Here is a 24,117-nt window from a genome sequence, read left to right as displayed (position 1 = left end):
TTGTGGACGGGTTGCCAGGAAATATCAAGAACAAAGGAATGAGAGGCTCTCATTCCAGAGAAATGGATCTCCGCTCCCCCTGTGGCTCCCTGGTTTGGTTACAGATGTGTCCATGTGCTCGACACCCAGCCCCACGTAGCACAGAAGGCCACGGCCCTGGGGAAGCTAGACTAATCCCGGGCTGTTTGGAAGAGGACTCAGTGGAAAGCAACATTGAAATTTTTCTTACAATGTTTCAAAGATACAATTAAAACAAATAAAAAGAAGAGAAAGAACCAATAGCTCCCACTACATGTATGTATATGGGAGACTTGCTCACTGATGAAGATTTTTAAAAACCACAATGCTCTTTGAGGGGAAGGCCTGCAAGTGGAATGTCTTGAAGCAAGTTTTATAAAAAGATAAAAAGCTACTAAATATGTTGGCTGGAACCATCATGTCTTATCACATCAGGGGAATTTTTTCTTCAAGATGAGTGAAAATAGGACATAAAAGAATCTGTAAAAATAGGCAATAACTGCATATATAATTGGAACCCACATATAAAGCAATACATTGAACTATTAGTTTCTATCTTCATCTCACTAAACTAGTATCAGAGCTAACTAGTGGAAATTCTGTATTTTTAAGATTTCTCTATCTTATAGTATGATCCTAGAGAAGATAGAGACTTTTAAGAGCTGTGTCTAAAGTCCTAGAAGATGGAAACTATTGGGTTCCAGGAAACCAATAGCATATATTAGAGGATCCCTGATTTTCTCATTATAGCATATAATCAGAGGTCTTGCCATGAACACCACATTCAGAAATGCTTTGTAGAAATTAGAAATCGATGGAAGCAAAAGTTTTCCATCTGTGTATAAAATAAACCTGGAAACTTATTTTTGTCCCCAGACATCCCTTTGATAATATGTTGGAGTTTTTTAGTTAGGAACAAAGTTTTCTTCTAGCACCACCACCAAATGACACTCTCCAACCACCAAGTTGCCAAAATTCACTTTCTTCCCCTCCAGCAAACCTCTTCCAGAGTCTACCAGGACTTCTCCTTTGTCAGGTGAGATGCATGCAGCACCCCCCCCCCACCGCCCCCATCTCCCTTGAAAGCTGGCTGCCCTCAAGAGGAAGGTGACAGAGAACATTGAGAAATTTGTCCATCATTTTAAAATGTAACCTACTTACATTAGAGATGAAGAAATTGATGCCTGATATTGAATGACCATCTTGGGAATTCTTCAGGTAGCTGGTAGGAATAGAACTTCTTGCTCTTATTCTATCTAATGTTTCTTCTGAGACATTTGCTGCCTTTCTCTACCATTTGTCCTGCCTCTCTGTCTGTTCCCATCTCCACTCCTAACAGAAGCCTTGGCTCCCATCACATTGTGATGGTTACTCTTCATCCCTATTTTCACAGGACTCAATAAGGGAGGAAGGGAAAGCCCTCCTCTTCCTTTCCTTCATCCTGTGTTTCTTCCCTTGGTTCCCTCTGTACACAGAAGTTTAAAAATGTGTTGGGGCACCTGGGTAGCTCATTCTGTTAGGCATCCAACTTCGGCTCAGGTCATGATCTCAAGGTTTGTGAGTTCAAACCCCATATTGGGCATGCTGCTGGCAGTACAGAGCCCACCGTGGACCCTCTGTCCCCCTCTCTCTGCCCCTCCCCCGCCTGTGCTCTCTAAAAAATAAATAAAACATTAAAGTGTTAATACCTAGGCACATCATTTTTAATGGATTTTAATACTGTTTCTTAAAAATTTTTAACATTTATTTTTGAGAGAGAGAGAGACAGAGCATGAACAGGGGAGGGGCAGAGAGAGAAGGAGACACAGAATCTGAAGCAGGCTCCAGGGTCTGAGCTGTCAGCACAGAGCCTGACATGGAGCTTGAACTCACAAACCATGAGATCATGACTTGAGCCAAAGTCGGTTGCTTACCCAAGTAAGCCACCCAGGTGCCCCTTAATGGATTTTTAAAATAAGAAATTGACACCTACTTCTTGTAGAATACTTGAAGAATACAGTTATAATGAATAAGACAAAAATCACCTATAAATCTACAACCCCAAAAAACAACTGTGAACATACTGATCTGTTTTCTAATATTTTTCAAGACATTGCTCTATGCTTTAGTATCCTTGAGACTATATTAGAGATAAAGTTTTGATTCTGCCTTTTTTTCTCATGTGACTAAAATTATTTGTCATCTTTTAAAGTTTATATATTTTGAGAGAGAGAGAAAGCACATGCAGCGGAGAGAGAGGGAGAGAGAGAGAATACCCAAAGCAGGCTTCACACTGTCAGCACAGAGCCTGACACAGGACACATCCCACGAACTTTGAGATCATGACCTATGCCAAAACCAAGAGTCAGTCGCTTAACCGACTGAGCCACTTAGGAGCCCCAGTGCCTAAAAATTATTTAAAACATAATTGTAATCATTGCCTAATATTTTGTTATAAACTCCATATTGAAAGAATTGCTGAGTGCTGGTTAGTCATTATAATTGACTCTGTCTCGGTGATGTGCTGGTAAACTGACGTTTGGTTGGCGTGGTGGGGGGAGCCTTGATTTGTAGCATTTGACAATTTCCATGGTATAAATACTCTTCCTCTAACTGATTTCAAGCTACCAAAGATCTACCAATTGACTCCCCCAAATTCCTGAAAATTTAACAATAACTCTTGTAAACTGGTATGAGCCAGTTCCACACACCATTGTTTCTGTCCTGGGAAAGCCAACACTTGGGCAGGGTGGTAAAAAGACCCTTGATAAACAAGGAAATGACTTTTACACACATAGCGGCCTCAGTCTTTTCCCTAGTGTGTCTCATCTCGCTGTGCTCCTACCTCGTGGTCTTTGCTTCAGTGAGTGAGTCTCTCTACCAAGGATCTCAGGGAAAGACTGGCAACAACTTGGTATGTCCTTTAGTACTTCTCTTCACATTCCTTACCCTGGTCCCTCAAACTCACTTTCACTAGGCTTCTGCTTCCTGCTTTTCATTGCTTTTCAATCCTAATGGTTTCCAGCTGCATAACTTCTATTCAGGTGCAGTTACATATGTTTTGGTCATGGAAGAAGGAGGTTCATCTAAATTAAAAAAATAAAAGCAACTAACACAGTACAACTTTGTGAATAGGTGAAATGAGCTTTTAAGTCCTATCTATTGACTGACTGCTGACTTGTTCCTTTAAAAAAAATCTTATAACTATGAAATTAAGATCAAAGGCAGAACTTTTCTGAAACTTTGATTGCCTAGAATGGGATTCTATTGGCCATGAGATTCAGAGTAAATTTGCTGAATTTGAATTTGAAGTATTTCATATATTAGCATATTATTGTACCTCTTTGTCTTCCCAGCCAAGTAAAAAGTGAAATAAAAATTTCAGATTCTATCTGAATTCATCTGTTTCCCCAAAAAGCTTAGTGCAATGCTTATATGACAATTCTAAAAAAAAAAAAAGATATTTCTTGAATGAATGAAGACTGACACAGGGCATGACGTGCACAGCACTAGAGAGAAGGTTGAATATTATAGGATTAGTTGTGCCATAAATAAAGCTTAGGAAGCAAAATGACCTGGCTTCAAATCTCAGTTCCCTATTTACCAGCTGTGTGACCTTGAATGTGTTCTTTATACTTTCTGAGCCTGTTTCCTCATCTAAATATTTGGATGAGATCTATTTTTGTGGGGTTAAATCGTGAGGGGTTTCAGTTATCTACTGCTAAGCAGTTATCTACTGCTAAACCACCCAGAACTTAGTGCCTTAAAACAGCCATTTATTTTGCTTTCAGTATTATAGGTCAGGAATGTGGGGAGGCTCAGCTGGGCAATTTGCCTCCTTCCCATGTTGGCTTGGGCTGAGGTCTGAGTGCATGGCATAAGCACACACTCCTTTGTATCAGTGCCTTCGTGCTTCCTGGCCTTTCTGTCTCATCCTTGAGGCCGGGAAGTAGACAAACTTTTCCTGTAAAGGGACAGAGAGTGAATGCTTTAGGCTTTGAGAGCCACATGATCTCTGTCACAACTATTCAACTTTGCCACAATAGCGTGAAACCAGCTGCAGACAATAACGTAAACAAATGAGCATGGCTATATTTCAGTACGACTTTATGACCTTGAAACTTAAACTTCATATACATTTTACATATCACAAACTTTTCTTTTGATTTTCCCCCCAACCATTAAAAAATGCAAAAGTCATTCTTAGCCCAAAGGCTATACAAAGGAGGAGGTAGGCTAGATGTGGCCATCAGGCTGGAGTTTGCTGACCGCTGGTCCATGGCCTTTGCATGTAGCTCGGGCTTCTCACAGCATGGTGGCCCCAAGGCAGTCATACTTCTTACATAGTGACTGACTTCCAGCCGCAAGTATTCTGGGAGACAGGAGACAACGAGGCTCTTAATGCCTGAGTCCTGAAGCTGGCACTGTCACTCCTGCTGTGTTCTCTTGGTCAAAGTAGTCACAGGGCCCACTGAGATTGAAGGCGGTAGAGAACTTGAGTTCTCTTGATGGGGGAATGGCAAAGCCACAATGCAGAAGAGCACATGGAAGGAAGGGAGAGGTTATTGTGGCTACAGATACAATCTACCACATGAAGATCAGCAATCAAGTTTATAAAGTGCCTTCCTCATGGTAGGCATTCAATGAATGATGACTCCTACTACTATTAATACCATCACTGTTAGCTTTGAGAGGGGGACACTCCACATGAGGATTCCCACTGACTTTCTTAGAGAAGAAAGGTAGTAAATGTTGTCAAATTGGACTTCTAACAAATTCTCACTTGCATTTTCCTCATTTGTGGTAACTGGACGTTAAGAGCACTTATCTTTTTTTTTTTTTTTTTTAAGATTTTATTTTTAAGTAATCTCCGCACCAACATGGAGCTCGAACTCACAACCCCGAGATCAAGAGTTGGATGCTCCACCAGCTGAATCAGCCAGGCACCCCCAGAGCACCTGTCTTTTAGGGTGGTTTTGAGAGTTAATGAAATGAAATACGAGAAGTGCTTAGTTAGAACAGGCTTTGAATGAATGCAATAATTGTGCTATTGTTGTTAGTGTTTTATGTCATGGTTTGCAAATAACTGTTTACCATTATCTAGGCTTTTCTAGGACTTCTAAAACCTAGATTCTAAAATGTAGCAAGATGCGAAATCACTTTGCTAATGACTTCAGGAATTACTAACTGACACATTTGAGAGAAAATGCTTAAAAGCTGGGTTTGCATTGTTAAAAATTATATATGTAAAAATGTGATAGATACATATGTCTCTGCATTCTCACACTGCAATCTGGTTTCAAGATAAATTTTCCATTTGCTTTATACTTTAGAACAATAAGCCTGTTTTAGATGCATTTAACAGAAATAAAGCACTAGGCTAATATGAAATATTGATGGCCATAGTAGCAATGGCATGAGAAGAGAAACAATAAAAAAAGAAAGAAAGAAACTGATTCAGAATTGCAATTAGGGTGCAAAACTAAAGTCTTTAGGGTTTTGTTGATTGGCATTGTTTCCAATTGATGAGTTTCTAAAATAAGGCAACAATTGGATAGAGGGATCAGGACCCAGATGAAAGCTCCAAACAACTGCAAATAAACCAGATTCCCGAGTAATAAATCTTGAATCTTGCTGTTTGATCACCCTTATCAGGCAGAAGCCTGAGAAAATAGAAGAGCTCTCCATCCTGCTCAGAAGGTCAAGGACACACTTGGCATCACCAGCTCCACATTCCGAAGGGGACGACCCTCTACTGAGAATGCAAAGAATTGCTTCTTGATCTGGATAAAACCTTGGCTTGAGGGACTGTATTTCCCCTGGACCACAGCAAGGCAGCACGTAGCAATTTAAGAATTACACACTTTGATGCTATTTTGTCATTAAACAGACTCTGTTGACAGGAGGAAACGGCCCTAATATATTGTTCAGTAAGAAAAATAAGTGCAAAGCTGTAAGGATAAGGTATAATTTTTGTCAAGCAACATATAAAAAATATACATGGGGGGGAAAACCTGCTGTAAGACCTTGCCGGACGTGTAACAGGCTGTCTCAGTAGGGTAGGATTTTGGGTGACTCCTATGCCTGCTTCCTCCAGGTTCTTGTTTCCTAACTTTTCTGCTATATGTGTTACTTCTAAGAGAGAAGACAGCTGTTTTAAGACCTAACCATAACAGAAGGAAGTAAGCCAACAATAACGTGATATTGAGAGTAAACAGGCATCATCTATTTGACAGCACTTGCTGAACAGACCGATGCTATCTCAGTACTTGATACCTCAGTTCAGCCACAATATGCTATGTTAAAAAATTAATCTACAATTTTATGAGGCCCAATTGGGAGGTATTATAAGTACTGTGTAGCTGTTAGGTACTACTGCTTAATTAAATAGTCAAAATGTATCAAGAAAAACCATATACAGTTGTAGTTTCCAACATACAGAGTTGGAGCAAACTTGTAATAATCTTTTTATTTTTATTTATCTATTTTTTTTTTTGAGAGGCAGACAGTGGGAGCAGGGGAGGGGCAGAGAGAGAGGGAGACACAGAATCGGAAGCAGGGTCCAGGCTCTGAGCTGTCAGCACAGAGCCTGACATGGGGCTTAAACCCACAAACTGTGAGATCATGACCTGAGTCAAAGTCAGATGCTCAACCGACTGAGCCACCTAGGCACCCTGGTATGGTCTTTTTTTTTTTAAATGCCATCGTGTTGGAGGCCATGACATCATCATATCTGAATCATGGATCTATTTGAACCATGTTGTGGAGAAGTGAGGTCAGGGGTGGAGCAGGAAATCAATTAGACCAAGCAATATCTGTGTTATCTTTTCAGGGGCAAAAAAAAAAATGTAGAATTGGATTTCTCAGCTTCCCTTAGGTTGTGTTGGCATTTATAAAACCCCCTTCCACAGGGCAGTTTCTCAGTTCTTGATTTCTTTATCTCTAGGACCTAGAGCACAGTGTAAAATATTTCCCAGTAAACATTTGTGTGGTGAAGAGGGCCAAAGTCTTGCTTACAGGTAGTGAACGTGCTAAAAGTAATCCCAACATCCGTTGGTAGAAATATTACTTTCAATTAGAGTTGTGCCAATACACAGCATACTTAATTACTATTAAACTGATATGATTATCGCTGTTGATTAGAAATAATCATCATTTCCTTACACTTGTTCTGCAGTTGCTTAGTCACTAACCAGTCATCAGTCACAGGTTACACAAGTCAAAAGGAAAAACGAACTGCAGGTTCATGCTGTAAATTCCCTAACAATACCTGTGTGTAGGATCTTTTCATTTTGTCCCCTTTACCTTTCAAAAACTCCCCCTTTGCCCAACCAGTAAAATGAGAGAGCCTTTTGGTTTAGCCTTATAGTCCATGACATTATGGGAAAAGGATTGGCTTTGTGTCTAATTAGATTGTAAGTCAATTTGGAAATATAAATTCTCAGAAAACATGGTTTTGATCTCTTTGTATTTTATTTTTGTTTGAATCTCCTATGTTGCCTTCCCTGTCTGGTTACTTAATAAGGGCCGTTCTGAATGCCTGACCTGATGGCTGAGGGCCTTTGATAAGTGATACACTTTCGTCCTTACAGACTTTCTCCATGTCAAACTGTTTGGAGCACTCTGTAAATTGGGAACTTGGCTTGTGAATGCCAATTCCCCATGGATCCCCAAAAATGAGGGACTGACACCGTTGTTCCTATATTAAAAGCAAATCCAGGAAGAAAGAACCCTTCATGTGCACGTGTCTATTTACCTCATTCCAGATGGGGAAGTACATGATCACTCAGGGTCCCTTCCAACTTCACTGAGGTTTGGTATTAATTCCTTTGTGCATTTTTGGGCAAATATTTGTTAAGTGCTGACAATGTACAGAGCTGTGCTAGGTTCTGTGGGGATATGAGGTTGTAAAAGACATACCTCTAACCCTCAATAAATTTATAGTACGTAACAGTTTGCAATCTAGTCAGTACAGACAAATCCTCTTTCAAATAAAATAACACCGAAAGGAACACTTCCATCCCAAAGCAGTGGCTTACCTGTTTCAAGAAATGTTTGAAACTGCTTAACTTCCATGTGATTAATAAGAAAAAAAAAGTACATCTGCCAGATGCCACACAAAAAATGTGAAAATTGCTAATCCCTTTATAAATTCCTGCTCATCTTCATTAAGACACTAGATGGCTGGAAACCTGGGGCCAGGTTTTTTAAAAGGAAGCTTGACCCACGTGGACAGTGTGATGTGGCTCCCCTACAGTAAATCACGGTCATTTGAGAAATAATTTAAGACAGCTACTAGGGAACCCACAGACCCAGCTCCAGACTTAGATTTCCTTCACCAGCAGGATATTTCAGTTCCTTCTTGTTTCTCAATTCCTTACTCTTCTGCTCAGATTGCCACACTAGTAGTTCCCTGATGTTTTTGGCAACACTGTTTAATTTCCTTCGGAGATCATTAGAGGCTATTAAATATCTCTCCCAGAAGCTCCTCCAAGGCCCGTATCATCAAGGCAGCAGAAGTACTTTTGCAGAGAATCTTCAGCAGGAGGAGCTCTGTGAGCCAACCTCCAGACCCCAGGAACAATGGGAGATCCAGTCCTCCCAGGAACCCAAATAACAGTGCTAGTAATGCTCGCCCCATTTTTCTTATCATCTGTTTTTGCTCATTTTTCTATCCTCTTCCTTCACTGAAGCCGCAACACTTGGCGGAGTGTAAAGTGAATGAGTGATTTTCCTATCTTCTCTCAAAGCATCTGGCACTTGCATCACCTCCCTTGGCCCCTGACCACATCCCGGTCCTACAGCACTAGAGTCAGCATAGGCAAAATGCTAAAGCTGGTAATTTTTGGACCTCGGCCTCCTCTTTATCTGTCACTGTCTCTAATCCTTTGGCAAAATCATCCAATAGGAAGTATGTATTTCTACTCACGTATCTTCTTCTTTATAGACTTCACTGTAAAAAAAATTTTTTTTAACATTCATTCACCTTTGAGAGAGAGAGAGAGAGAGAGAGAGAGAGAGAGAGAGAGAGAGCATGAATGGGGGAGGGGCAGAGAGAGAGGGAGACACAGAATCTGAAGCAGGCTCCAGACTCAGCTGTCAGCACAGAGCTTGACGTGGGGCTTGAACCCACAAACTGTGAGGTCATGACATGTGCCAAAGTCAGCTGCTTACCCGACCAAGCCACCCAGGCACCCCTAGACTTCACTTTTTTAGAGCAGCTTTAGGTTCACAGCAATATTAAACAGAAGGTACAGAGATTTCCCATATTCCCCACAGATGCCCCCTCATAGGCACAGCCTCCCCCACTATCAACCTCTCCCATTGGAATGTTACATTTGTTTTATTGATGAACATATACTGACATCATTACCACCTGAAGTCCACAATTTACATCAGGGTTCATTCTTGATGTTGTACATTCTATAGGTTTTAACAACTGTTGAATGACATGTTTCTATTTCTACCACTGTAGTATTATATGAAATAGTTTCACTGCCCTACAAAGCCCTCTGTGCTCTACCTATTCATCTTTCTCTCCTTCCTAACTCCTGCCAACCACTGATCTGTGTATGGTCTCTAAAATGTGGCCTTTCCCAGAACATCATGTAGTTGGAGACATACAATATACAGACCCTCCCAACTGACTTCTTTCACTTAGTAATGAAGTTAAGGTCTTTCCATGTATCATCATGGCTTGATAACCCATTTCTTTTGGGTGCTGAATAATATCCTATTGTGTTGATGTACCAGTTTATTTGTTCATTCATCCCTTGAGGGATATCTTGGTTTGCTCTGAATTTTGGCAATTGTGAATAAAGCTTCTACAAACATCTATGTGCAAGTCTTTGTGTAGACATAAATTTACAACTCAGCTTTGCAAATATCAGAGAGTATGATTGCTGGATTGTAAAATAGGAGTGTTTTTAATTTTATAAAAACTGCCAAATTGTCTTCCAAAATGGCTGTACCATTTGCATTCCCACCAGCGATGAATGAGAGTTCCTGTTGCTCTGTATCCTTAGCAACATTTGGTGTTGTCAGTGTCTCTGGATTTTCACAGTTCTAATAGGTGTGCAGTGGTATCTCATTGTTCTAATCCTCTAATGACATATGATACCAAACATCTTCTCAAACTTGTATTTGGCACCTCTTTATCTTCTTTGGTGAGGTGTGTGTTCATGCCTTTTGCCTATTACTTAAGTAAGTTGTTCATTATTGTTGAACTTTAAGATTTTTTTTTACATATTTTGGATAACAGTCCTGTTTCAGATTTTTTTTTCAAATATTTTCTCAGCCTGTGGCTTGTCTTCCCTTTCTCTTGACCCTCATGTGTCTTCAAGTAGGAGCCAGAGGACAGGCAGTGCTTAATCCAAAACAGAGTTTCTTAACCTCAGCATTATTGACATTTTGGGCTGGATAATTCTTTGTTGTGGGAGCCTGTCCTGTGCACTGTAGAACGTTTAGCAGCCATCTAGCCTCTACCTACTAGATGCTAGTAGCAGCACCCCTCCCAATCTTGACAGTGAAAAATATCAGTCACTGGCAAATATCCTGTGGCAAAAGGGGGACGAATGGGATGGAGGGAGATCATCCCTGATTGAGCACTTCCAATCCAAAGGAATGAATCAGTATTGGTGAAATTTAAATCATCAGTGAGGGAAAAATCAGTGAAAAAATATTTTGACTCAAAGACCTTCTCGATGTCCTAGGAAACATTAGTAGGTTTCCACTGATCTGATCCTGTGAGGTAGGGTGATCAAATATCCTGATTTATTTAGGATATGTTTACACCTATAGTCCCAGCAAACTATTAATTGTGCTCCCTTTCACTCTCAGAGATAACCCCGTTCAGATGATAAATTATAAATAAAGCCCATCTGGAAGCTCCAGGAAGTGGAATCCCAGTTTGAGCCCTTCTTGGCTGCCCTCTGGCCTGGGGGGTCTGAGTAACTATTGGGATACAGCCAATGATTCTGGCCATTCATCTGCTTTATACTCATGTGCATGTTCATGAGGAACTGGAGAACCGGAAACTTTCCCAGAAAGCCCTGGCTGTGTATTTTATACAGCACTGGGGTACAGGCAAAAGAAGGGAAGGGTCAATCAGTATTTTGCTTGAGTTTACTTGACTTAATAAGTATTCACCAACACCTAATTTCATCAATGCTGGTTTCCTGCCTTCTGCACTAGCAGTAAATTCATCACAGTAACTCAACACAGTGTGAACAGACAATTACTGTGTAATTTTAACAGCTGTCGAAATCCATACCATTAGACTGCTTTCATCCAGTTTATATCAGGAGGATGTATCATAGGTCATAGTAAGGGCAACCATAAAGCAAGTGGTCCAAAAATTTCTGTCTATTAATTTCAGGTATATTTATTAGCAGTAATAGTTCTCCTTTCAATTTCATTCTGGAGCTAGTACACATAATCAGACAAGAACACTCAGAAATACTCTTAAGCATTAGCTTTATTTTTTCCCCACAAGAGTTATTACTTAGCTATTAACATGAAAGTCAGGATTGTTACTACTGCTGAACCTAAACCCTGATTTACTGGCAGCCAAAGCAAAGAATTAAAAATCTGTGGTTCATCTGCATTTACTTCATTAAAAGGAGTCTATCAGTTCATTAGGAGAGATAAATTTGTGTTTCTAACTTGAATGATCCCACATGAATTTAACAAAGGAATGTTTTCCACAAGAGACATTGAAAGGCAAAATGGGTGGTATCTTCAAAAGCAGTTTTACAGTAATTGCGGAAACATCTTTCTGTAATTCCTAAGTAATTTCTTAGATTGTTACTAATGAGTGCCAAGAGCAGTGTGCAAAAGCCTAGAGGTGACAGCCAATGTGGACTCAGTGGTGACAGTAAGGCATGGTGCTAAGCGCTTTGCCTGTTTTAACTCATTTAGTACTTACTACTAAAGAGGATAAAGTAGGATTCAAATGCAGGAAGTCTGGCTCTGAAGCCCAAGTCCTCAGCATTGCTACAAGGGGCTCACATGACCTATAGAATTTGAATGTGTAGCTTCCTGGTGACATGACTTACTGGCATCAGCTTATTAATAAAGAGAAGTGAAGTCTCAAAATTGACAAAGAGAAGTGAATTCTCAAATTTCAGTGCTCTCATACTAGTGTGAGTGAAGGTGTTAGCTGAAAATTCAGGACTAAACGTTCTTGACATTCACCTAAATCGAAAGTGTATGTGTGTGTGTGTGTGTGTGTGTGTGTTTAATTAGATTTTCAATTTAGTGTGAGAAAATATTGCTTCTTACTTCAAAAGCAGAAGACTTCTAGAGGCCATAAAAAAGCTCATGAGAAGACACATGTCTGCTAGGAGAAGACTTCTAGACATTCAAGAAGGCTATTCAGACACCGCACAGTTCACATTGCTCTTAGAAAAAGATGTTTTCTTAAGTCGAGTGTAAGTGAGATAGAAATTTCAAGATTGCATTTCCTTTAAAAAGCCAGGGTTTAAAAAGTAATTGCACAAGAAGGAATAGATACTCCTTTCCCATTGTGGAGAGAAAGCCCATATTAGTTGTCTTTTACTTATGGTAGAGGGAGAGCAGGCTAGGCAAAGTGAAATTTCAGGACACAATGCTGGTACTAGTAGTAAAGGAGAGTCATGAGCAATCAAAATAAATATTTAAAAATTGGTAGGAAGCATGTTTAGAGACTGGGTTTGCATGGGGTAAAGCTACCTGAGCCCTGGGGCAGACAACATTCCCCTTCTTTGTAGCTGTTTTGATTGTTGTTGAATGCCTAAGTAAGGAAAGCTACAGTTCCCCTCTTTAAATATCCCCCAGCCCCTTCCTCTGCTTGTAGCATTTGGAAAAATGTGTTCACGTTTTGCAGAACCACTTTTCTGTTTATCCCCCAAATTAGCTGTGAATTTTTTCCTGCCAACTTTAAGTCTTCCTGGGCTTCTCAGTTCCGCTTGTCTTCTTGGATTAGATTCTCTTCAAGGCCAGGACCCCTGGAATCTCAGCTCCATTTTTAAGGTAATTCTACAGGAAGGCAAGTTTGGCATGTCAGGTTTTAATATATGCTGTGACAGTTAGGGGGTGTGGAGGGGAGAGAGAGTGAGAGAGAGAGAGAGAGAGAGAGAGAGAACACAATTCTATTAACCTTGCAAATTCAACTGGAATTTCTGTTAGTTATATTTTTGAAACTTATTCATTATCCAGACATCTGACAGACTCCAGTGAAGAACTAATGGTTCATAGGATAAATTCTGGAAAACTACCAAGACACAAAAACTCTCCTGGACATCCTAGACTCCATGATGTTTCCCTGGGACTTTGATGATTTTTCAGGAGGGTGGTAATTTAAGAACAAAAGAGATTAAGTATGAGATGTGTGCATTAAAGTTCTCTTACTTCCGTGAGCCTCAGAATAAAGCCTTGGGGTTGGCAGAGGAATAGCAGTAGTAAGCCTGGCAAGAGGTTGGCAAGGAGACAAAAGACTCCCAAGGAGACCTTTAATTTCTAAACAATGAATGGTCATGGGGCTACACACAGGCTTTGCAAGGGAAGGAAATGGAGTGTGACATCTGGCTTGTCCTATGTGAGCCCAGCTCAGGGGAGGCACCCAGGTTGGAACTCGCCTGTCATCAGGACAGGGACTAATCAGTGGGGCAAGGCCAGAGAGGGTTTGGTGAGGAGGTCATGGAAGCTTCCTGTGGACTCTGCATTCAGGCCAGCAAACCCACCAAGGCAGATGGCGCACATGAGGTCTCGGTGACATTTGCTCAGGTGAAAAGTGCAGGGTGTGGTGTTATCGACACTTTGTTTGACTGGGCAGTCATAATTTTTCTGAGGTCACAGGATCTTGAGTGTCAGATAGCTTGATTGGGAAAGCAAGGGGATAGAGCCACCCTGTGTTTGGGAATGTCTTTGAGGGTCACCTTAGCTGCAATGTAAATATAGTATCAGGAAAACGTTCATTTGTACCCAATGTGCTATTCGTTGAGCATCAAAAGCAGAATTATTCTGAGTAAAAATTAAAGCCTCATGACAAACCTAGGATAGTTCTCTGACAATATCTTTTCCCCTTCATTACTTGCAGAACTTTTTTCTCAATAAAAAATTTTTTACAATAAAATTTTGTTTATATACAATTAACTGCCTCCTTTTTTTGGCATACAATTCTACAAATTTTAACAAATGTATGAAGTCCCAAAACAATCACCACAATCAGGATACAGAACAAATCCCCCACCCCAAAAATGTCCCTGATTCTCCCAAACCCTCCCCCCATCCCCAGGCTCTGGCAACTCCATACTGTAGTTTTGGCTTTTCCAGAATGTCCAATAAATTGAATTCTATATTATGTAACTTTTTGGTTCTGGCTTCTTTCCCTTAGAGTAAAGCATTTAAAAATCATGGATATTGTAGTTTCTAGTTGTTGGTGATTATAAATCATGCTTCCATCAATGTCTGGATATAGGTTTTTGTGTGTACTTGAGTTTTTATTTCCCCAGAGTAAATACCTGGGGGCGGGGAGACTCCTAGTCCTGGTTTGTGTATGTCTATTTTATAAGACATCGCCAAACTGTTTTCCCGAGTCACTATACCATTTCACTTCCTACCAGCAATGTTTGAAAGTTCCAGTTGATTGACCTCCTTGTCAGCACTTGGAAGTATCAGTTTTGTTTTCCTGTTTAGCCATTCTAAAAAGTGTGTGGTAGTGTCTCATTGTGATCTTAATTTACATTTCCCTAATGGCTAATAGACTCGAGCATTTTTTTTCATGTACTTATTTGATATCTATATATCCTTTTTTTGGTGAATGATCTCCAAATCTTTTGCCTTGTTTTATTGGGTTGGTTTTTTTCTTGTTTTTTTTTTTTTTAAAGTTTATTTATTTATTTGGAGAGAGAGCATGAGCAGGGTAGGGGCAGAGAGTGAGAGGAGAGACAGAATCCCAAGCAGGCTGTGTGCCATCCGTACAGGACATAATATGGGGCTCAAACCCATGAATGGTGAGATCATGACCTGAGCTGAAATTGAGAGTCAGACACTTAACCAACTGAGCCACCCAGGCCCCCTGGGTTGTTTGTTTTCTTATTTATTTTAAGAGTTCTTTATATATTCTGGGTACAAATTCTCTGATAGAGATGTGATTTCTGAAAATTTTATGCCAGTCCATAGGCTATATTTTCATTCTCTTTACTGTATTTTTTTACAGGGCAAATTTTTAAACGGTTTTGAAGACCAAGACATCAATTTTTTTATGTGTGTGGGGGAGGTCATGCATTTGGTGCTTCTTCCTAGGAACTCCTTGTCTAGCCCAAGGTCATGAAGATTTTCTCATGTTTTCTCAAAGTGGTATGGTTTAACTCTACATTTCTGTCCATGATCCATTTTGAGTTAAAAAATTGTTTTCTAGAACTTTTTGGAAGGGGTTACTTGTTGATTGAAATCAGCATATCCATTTACATCTGGTCCCTAGTAGGTATATAAGCTTAGAGCTACAAGATATCTTTATCAGAGGCATTTTCAGTATTTACGTTCTTTAATCAATCAACAAATATTTATTAACCATGGCACTTCCCTTTCATTAATGCCTTCTGAGCAATTTAGAACAATCCTGGGTGGACATCCTGTACTCTTGTTCACATCTCTGGATTTCATTGTCCTCACAGTTATTCCCATGGAACCAAAGCTATTTTCATTAGCAGCCCATTGACAGACATATATTCAAGGATTTGGGAGTGCAAAGACAAAAGTAACTGTCTTATATCTGTCTCCAGTAAAATTCCACTTACTGTCCTCCTTGACAAGAAAAACACATTCAACTACACAAAGTGAAGAACAAATGGAGGTAATTGGTGGGATAATTCAAACTTCCAAAGTTCTGTAATCCTCTTCATCTTGACTATATGGAAATTAATGCATTTTACATAGAGCTGAAAGGACCTTGGAGGTCACTTTATCCCAGTATTTCACCCAAACGCTTAATCAAGCCAATAAGTATCTCTGAGAGCCTCATATGAGCCAGAGGCCCATGCCAGATGAGAAAATCAAAGCCCAACCAAGTACAGAGAGCTGCCCATGGCCAGAGGCTTGTCCCAGGGGCACTAAATCATGGTTCTTACATCACTGTGCACCACAACCTCCTTGTGTTGCTGCACATCCTCCACAGGTCACAACACCCCGATACTGCTCTCCTGGATTCAGTCCCAGCACTGTTGGTGAAAGATAGGACATGTGTGTCTTTTGGTTTCCGGGAGTGGACCGTAGCTCAGGGACATGGGTTTTGGGAAAGAGACTGTGTTTGGGAAATGAGTTTAAAGAGAAGTTTTGAAAAGGAGGGCTGTGGCTTGGGAGATGAGATAACTAGAAAGAAAAGGGCCAGGAGCTGTGGTTTGGAAAAGAGAGTTTTAAGAAGGGAAGCTATGATTTAGGGGCTTTTTGAGAGAAATGTCTCTGGTTATTGAGAGGGAATGGGGGAGAAGCCTGTGGTTTGGGACAAAGGGTTAAAAGAAAAGCTAGGAGAAAGAAGAGTAGTTTTAAGAAATGGTCTGTAGATTCAGGCCAAGATTTACTTATCTTAGACTCAAGTTCACTTTAGATACATTTCAAAATTGTACCTAAAACAACAAAAGTACAATTTTAAGGATTATGCTGTGAGGGTTTTTTCAAGCAATAACAGACTGTTTCCTTCTTTAAAAGAAGTGTTTAGGTAACATTTTATGCATTGATGATGGTTTAAGAATGCCAAGCATTTTATGTTTTTTCACTTCCAACTGGAGCAGCATAGAAATTGTGCCTCTTTAAAGACAGCTGTGAAGGGCAAAGCAGGATGCCTGGGGATGAGAGTGAAGATCCCGCCTCTAGAGCAACATCCTCAGTCGGCACAGACAGGTGGCACCCTATGCCTTGTTAATACATGGAGTGAGGAAGAAGCACTTGATCTTGGGTTAAGAAAGTACCAATTAGAAACTCAGAAATGCTTTCACTACAGAGCCTGCAAAAAGAATAAGCCAAACAAGCCAGCCAAGTTGGTCTTTAAAAAGTTTATCTAGATTCATGAGGACTGAGCCAAAGGGAAGCCCTAAGAAAACCTCAAGATTCTTTGGTAGAAAAGAGAATACTTGGAACTTCAGTCACTCAAGTGGATGCTCCACTAATTTATTTAAGATGTTGTTATGGACTGAATGTTAATGTCCCCATAAAATTCATATGGTGAAATCCTAACCCCCAGTGCGATGGTATCAGGAGGTGGGGCATTTGGGTAGGATTAGGTCATGAGGGTGAGGCTCTCATGAGTGGGGTTAGTGCCCAAAGTTTCCCCACAGGGTTCTCTAGTTCTCTTTCTGCCATCTGAGGACACAATGAGAAAACAGAACTCTAAAATCTGAAAGACAGCCATCACCGGAACCCACCATGCTGGCACCCTGATCTCAGACCTCTAAGTCTCCAGGACTATGAGAAGTTTCTGTTTGTTTATAAGCTACACAGTCTATGGTTCTTTTTTTTTTTTTTTTATAGCATCCCAAACTGGCTAAGACGGATGCCTATGGATGAAAAAAAACATTCATAAAAGCTTTATTTGTAGTAGCCAAAATGTGGAAACAACCCAAATGTCCATCAATTAATAAATGGATCAACAAAGTATGTCATAACCATATAGTGGGATATTATTTGACCATAAAAAGAAATTAAACTCTAATACATGCTACAAAAATGAATAATTCTTGAAAATATTGTGCTAAATGAGAGGTGCCAGGCACAAAAGGCCACATACTGTGTGATTCCATTTATATGAAATGTCCAGAATAGACCAATCCATAGAGACCAAGAGCAGATTAGTAGTTGTCAGCAATTGGGGGAAGTGGAGAGATTGCTAGTGAGCACTGAGTTTTTTGGGGGGTAGGGGTGATGAAAATGTTCTGGAAGCGATGATGGTTGTACAACTTACAGAATATAATAAAAACCACTGAATTGCACTCTTTTTTTTTTTTTTAATGTTTGTTTATTCTTGGGGGAGAGAGAGAAAGAGAAAGGGAGACAGAGCACAAGTGGGGGAGGGGCAGAGAGAGAGGGAGACACAGAATCCAAAGTAGGGTCCAGGCTCTGAGCTGTTAGCACAGGGCCTGACATGGGGGTCGAACCCACGACCTTCAGGATCATGACCTGAGCCGAAGTCGGATGCCCAACCAACTGAGCCACCCAGGCGTTCCTTGCTCTCTTTTCAAAAATGAAGAAGCTCCACACCTTTGCTCAAGCTGGTACATCTGCTGATTTTCCTCTCTCATTCTCTGTCAAAATTTTTGACCCCTTTGAATACCATCCTCTCCAGAAAAACATTTCCATCCTGCAGGAAGGACCTTCTCTATGCTCAAACTTTCTATTTATACTTTTCTCTCTCTTAGCCCTCAGCTTACTCCCTTCACTATTATGGGTTTGTGTGCTTATGCAAGCTATATCTTGCCTGTAAGCCACTTCTATCTCCCTGCTGCCCTGCGCCTGGCACATGATAGGGACTGAATAGAAATGGGCTCAAATAGGCACACCAAGCTACTCTTCTAACTCCTCTTTCTACCATCCCTGGTTACAGGGGGATCTTTGTGTCTTCCTTTAGCCCCTTACGATTTCCATTACCACCAGAGCAGAGTGAGGGGTCTCAGTATCCAACATACCCCTCACTCAGGTTTCCTTGAGCCTCTTGGACATACAAAGCCATCTTTGACAGATCCTACAGTGAACTCTGGAAACGGCGAGGTCTATTTTATTCTGTTATTTGAGAACTAACATGAGGCCATGACATCAAGCTGCCTAACATGATTCCTCTTTCTTCACATACCTCACAGTCTACTGGCCTCCACTGTAGATGATGCACTTAAAAATAAGGGAAATTTGCGAGGCTATAGGAGTGGGGGAAGGGGTGGGCTTGGGGCAGAAGCTGTCAAGTGCCTCCAGCCAGCTCAGCTTGCCAAGCCTATTAGAGATATTCATAGACAGGAAGGCACCTCCAGTGCAAGCACAGTATCTATGTACCTGTATTCCATGGACAAGAACATTCCACAGCAAAATTTACTTTTCTCATTTATTGGTTCTAACTTGGATTAAAATGCTAAACCAGAAGGCCCAAAAATAATTTCAGCACAATTTGTCAAGTTTGAATTTATATTTCCCTCATTACTAAGGCAAACTATTGCAAACTGAATCAGATATCAAGTGCTACAGAACATTCTATTGAAAAGAGTTGTTTGGTGAATCCATTCATAAAATGAATGGTCACTTCCTAGTTTATTTGTACTTACGTTTGGGGTTTCTGAGCATTGGATTTTCTTCCAGTGTGGTAAAACTCTTATTAATAGATGTGAGGTGGTCTTTGAAACACTGCTTGTTTCCTATTACAGAAGAAATAGATGTTCATATATCATGTGTTTTAAAATCCAAAAGAAAATGCTTATGAGAACTTATTATGCCTCATTTACTCAATAAATAATGTTTGAATAAAAAATAAAATAAAAAAGAAATCATATTCCTACTGTCTAGGGGTATCCACAGTTAACTTTGTGGTATCCATCTTTCTAGTCTTTCTGTGCATATTTTGAGCACACTGCTGTTTTATAAGCTGCTGTTTTCACTTAACAAGGCGTCGCGAACATTTTCCAGATCACTAGCTAGTTGCAAGGTACTCCCTTGTTCAGCTAGGTCAAATCTAACTGTATGTCAAATGCTGACCCACAGACATTCTAGCCTAGGAGAGGGGGAGAGACCGTGCTGAATTAAGCCCCTCTCTGTGGAGTTGGCATTGTACTACAGTAACACATTTCTGTCCCGTCCAGAAGTATTAAGCTGAGAGGAGATACAAAGCCCCAGCCAAAGGAACTGCTGGATCTAGGCTGTGACTACAGCCCCTGACATCAGGGTGTGTAGTCCACCACCGGTCAGGCTCTACCTGCTGGGCCACATGGCTTTCTGTCTCCTCTTCCTCCTCCTCCTCCTCCTCCTCCACCGCTGCAGCCGCGTCCTCCTCCTCCTCCTCTTCTTCTTCTTCCTTTCTTTCTTTCTTTTCTTTCTCCTTCTCCTTCCTTTCCTCCTCCTCCTCCTCCTCTTCTTCTTCTTCCTTTCTTTCTTTCTTTTCTTTCTCCTTCTCCTTCCTTTCCTCCTCCTCCTCCTCCTCTTCCCTTTTTCCTGCCCCAGAAATTCCTTTCAGCCTCTGGCATAGGAGCAGTTGATGGCAGCTTGATTGGGCTTCTGCCAACCACAAGGAGAGAGAAAAAATAAAACCCCAACACTCAAACTGTCCCTTATCACTGGGCCTAAGCTCTACAGATAAAATGGTTTCCTCCCTCATTATGTGTCATGGATTATAGAGTCACAGTGTTTCTACTCAATTCTGTGATTGAGGGAGGACAGTTTTTCCCCAGCAGCATGAAGTCTGCTTTGGGAGTCCTGCAAGGGGCTCAGAGACGGTAGGAGGCTAAGCAGCTAGCTGAGTTCAGTCTCTCATGTTATTACGTTATGAGTCTATGGTTTAATGTGAATGCCGTATGCACAGGAGCAGTGCAGCTCAAAGCTAGCATTCCAGGCTGATGTTCGAAAATAGTTCATACTCCTGGATAAAGATACCAGAAGGAAACTATGATGGATAGACGGATCCAGGCTGCTCCTTGAATATTAGGGGTTAGGATTTCCTTTACTTTGGGAATGCAGTATCGTTATTCCTTATGGGAGTAAAAACGTCTTGGTTACTGTCATTTACTAGTTAAATGACAACTGGCAAGTCCCTTAACTTCCCTATTACTCAGGTTTTCATCAGTATAATAAGGATAATAATTACAATACAATAAATATATCAAAGGAGATGTCATCCAGATTGTATTATGCAATGTGCACAAGCGTTTAGTGCCCAGTTCACCAAAATCATTCCATGAATGTTAACTATTTTTATTGTCATTCCAGCTGAGCTTTTTGTCTTAGGTAAAGGTAACTGATGAGCATCTTATCATGATCTGGGGACTTAACCTGAGGGTCTCTATCTTCTAGATAAAAACATGCACACAACATAGAGTCAACCAGAGAATCATCCCAACAATATACTGCTCTCACAGCACCTTCATTTTTAGGAAATGGAATGTGAGACAGAGACACTAGTTTCTATGACAGAAAGTACTTTTGCTAAAAAGAGAAGGAGAGGATTGATGAGGTAATTGACACCAGTCCAATGTTATTTGTAAACTGACCCAGATTAGCAGTTTGACAAGAGAGATGCTTGGTTCTGAGACTTCCACAAAATGTAAGAACCATCTGAGGCTTTACCGGCCTCTCTTTTACTATTCAGGTAACTCAGAATGGTTGCCCCAAAGCTGCTACCATCACCAGAGAATTTAGCAAATAGTTATTGCTGATATGTACCTCCTCTTCGGTCTACTTTCCAGCACACGTGTCTGATGTCGCCCGCCCATCTGACATGCTGGTCCTATCAGCCCTATATAGTCTCATTTTGCCTGGGACCTTCATGAACTCAACAGCTGGGCTCAGTTTTGTGACTTGGCAACTTCCCATTAGTAGATTCAAACTCCTCATACAGCCGAGGACCAGGGTCTTCAGACTGAAGATTTTGGAGTTCCCAGAAGGAGGCTGAGGGCTGCGGTTCATATGCATTCAGTTCTCATTTTCCCTCTTAGTGGGTCACAAACACCTTTTTCCTCCCTCTCTCCCTCTCTCATTTCCTTCCTTCCCTCCTTCTTTCCTTCCTTCTTTCCCTCCTGTATTTCTGACTTCCTTTCCTCCCTCCCTCCTTTCTTTCCATTTTCCTTCTTTCCCTTAGGTCTAACTTAAACCTTTCTTGATGTTATTTAGGTCTGCAGGATTAACCCATGCTAAGAGTTTTGTGAGATCCTTACCCAATCTATAAACATCAGTTCCTCATCTCTGTGCCCAGTATTTTCTCTTCATCATTCATTATTGACCGTAGACACACTGCATGTGTTCTAGTTTAAACAATATAAAGTGTAATGTAGATGTCTCCTCATTTTAGAGGACGAATCACAACTTATCAGATAGCTAACCATTGAAATCATCACTGGTGCTCAATTCAATTGCACAGTAATAATTTTATCTGCTTAAAAATATCTCAATTAGGACTTGAGGAAAAATAACATTGGAACCATAATCAACAGCTATAATAATTATATGCTAGATATATCTTAGCTCTGTTTTATTTCATTACTTGAAAGTATATAAATAAGAGTTAATTTTTATAATTTTCCAAAATCTATCAATGATAAGGAAATTTTCAGACTGTGTTTTCTCCTTTTTAATTTTTTTCTAATTCCGAATAGTTAACATATAGTGTTATTGTTAGTTTCAGGTGTATAATATAGTTTTTCAACAATTCCATGCATCACCCAGTGCTCATCACAAGTGCCCTCCTTAATCCCTATCACCCATTTTTAAAAAATTTAATGTTTATTTTTGAGAGAGAGAGAGAGAGAATGATAGGGGGAGGGGCAAAGAGAGAGGGAGACACAGACTCTGAAGCAGGCTCCAGGCTCAAGCTGTCAGCACAGAGCCCGATGTGAGGCTCAAACCCACGAACTCTGAGATCACGATCTGAGCCAAAGGCAGATGCTTAACCAATTGAGCCACCCAGGTGCCCTTGAATTAATTTATTACTTGCAGTTGGTGAATTGATTGTTGAGGTCTTTTTTCCATATATTTGTCTAATACTATTTTTTATTAATAGTAAAAGCTAACTCCTACTAGGTGTTTATCAAGTAGCATTGTTCTAAGTCCTATGATATATAACATTTTAACTTTACAAAACTCCTTAAGTATTACTGTTGCCACCATTTTACAGATGAAGAAAATGAGACCCAGATGTGTTCACATCATAAGACATCTAACTTCAGAGCTGAGGCTCTTGCCCTCATCATACTGTATGGCCTCATGTGACTGTGTCAATGAAGACACCATCTCATCGCCGCCCTTTTTCGTGGCGCCTCCGAGACGGTAGGCGACATCAGGATGAAGCTGAACATCTCTTTCCCAACTACTGGCTGTGGGAATTCATTGAAGTGGACGAGGAATGCAAACTTTGTACCTTTTATGAGAAGCGAATGGCCACAGAAGTTGCTGCTGGTGCCTTAGGGGAAGAATGGAAGGGTTACGTGGTCTGAATCAGTGGTGGCAATGACAAACAGGGCTTCCCCCTGAAGCAGGGTGTCTTGACCCATGGCCGTGTCCGCCTGCTGCTGAGTAAGGGGCATTCCTGCTACCGACCATGAAGGACTGGAGAAAGAAAATGCAAATCTGTCTGGGGTGGCATTGTGGATGCCAATCTCAGTGTTCTCAACTTGGTCATCATTCAAAAAAGGGGAGAAGGATATTCCTGGACTCACTGATACTACTGTGCCTCATCGCCTGGGGCCCAAAAGAGCTAGCAGAATACACGAGCTATTCAACCTCTCAAAGGAAGATTATGTCTGCCAGTATGTCGTGAGAAAGCCCCTAAACAAAGAAGGTAAGAAACCTCGAACCAAAGCACCCAAGATTCATCGTTGTTACTCCACGTGACCTCCGTCGCAAACGTCGGCGCATTGCTTTGAAGCAGCAGCGCACAAAGAAAAACAAGGAAGAGACTGCAGAATATGCTAAGCTTTTTGGCCAAAAGAATGAAGGAGGCCAAAGAAAAACGCCAAGAACAGATTGTCAAGAGATGGAGGCTGTCTTCTCTGAGAGCTTCTACCTCAAAGTCTGAGTCTAGTCAAAAATGAGATTGTTGTAAGAGGAACAAATAAATAAGATCAGACATCAAAAAAAAAAAAGATATCATCTCATCATCTGTCATATACTTAAAAAAATATTTTCTAAGTGTATTGTATTTTTTGTGTTCTTGTATTTTTATGTGCAGAACATATTCATGTTCTTATAATGAATTTGAATTTTTGTGTTTTTTTTAATTTTGGGGAAAGAGCGTGAGCTGAGAAGAGGTACAAAGGGGGAGAGAGTGAGAATCTTAAGCAGGCTCTGCACTGTCAGCATGCCAACCCTGACTTCAGTTAGGCTTAAACTCAAAAACCTGTGAGATCATGACCTAAGCTGAAATTAAGAGTTGGATGCTCAACCAACTGAGCAGAGCCCCTCAAT

General features: G+C 40.6%; 1 pseudogene; it reads left to right on the top strand.

The window, feature by feature from the left end:
- The first annotated feature begins 22,995 nt into the window (after positions 1 to 22,995).
- LOC115292784 lies at positions 22,996 to 23,789 on the top strand (annotated as a pseudogene).
- The last annotated feature ends 328 nt before the right edge of the window (positions 23,790 to 24,117 follow it).

The sequence above is a fragment of the Suricata suricatta genome, chromosome 5, assembly GCF_006229205.1.
Source record: "Suricata suricatta isolate VVHF042 chromosome 5, meerkat_22Aug2017_6uvM2_HiC, whole genome shotgun sequence".
In the NCBI taxonomy this organism is placed as follows: domain Eukaryota; kingdom Metazoa; phylum Chordata; class Mammalia; order Carnivora; family Herpestidae; genus Suricata; species Suricata suricatta.
The sequence above is the reverse complement of the archived record's forward strand: the minus strand, read 5'-3'. Positions and strand labels throughout refer to the sequence as shown.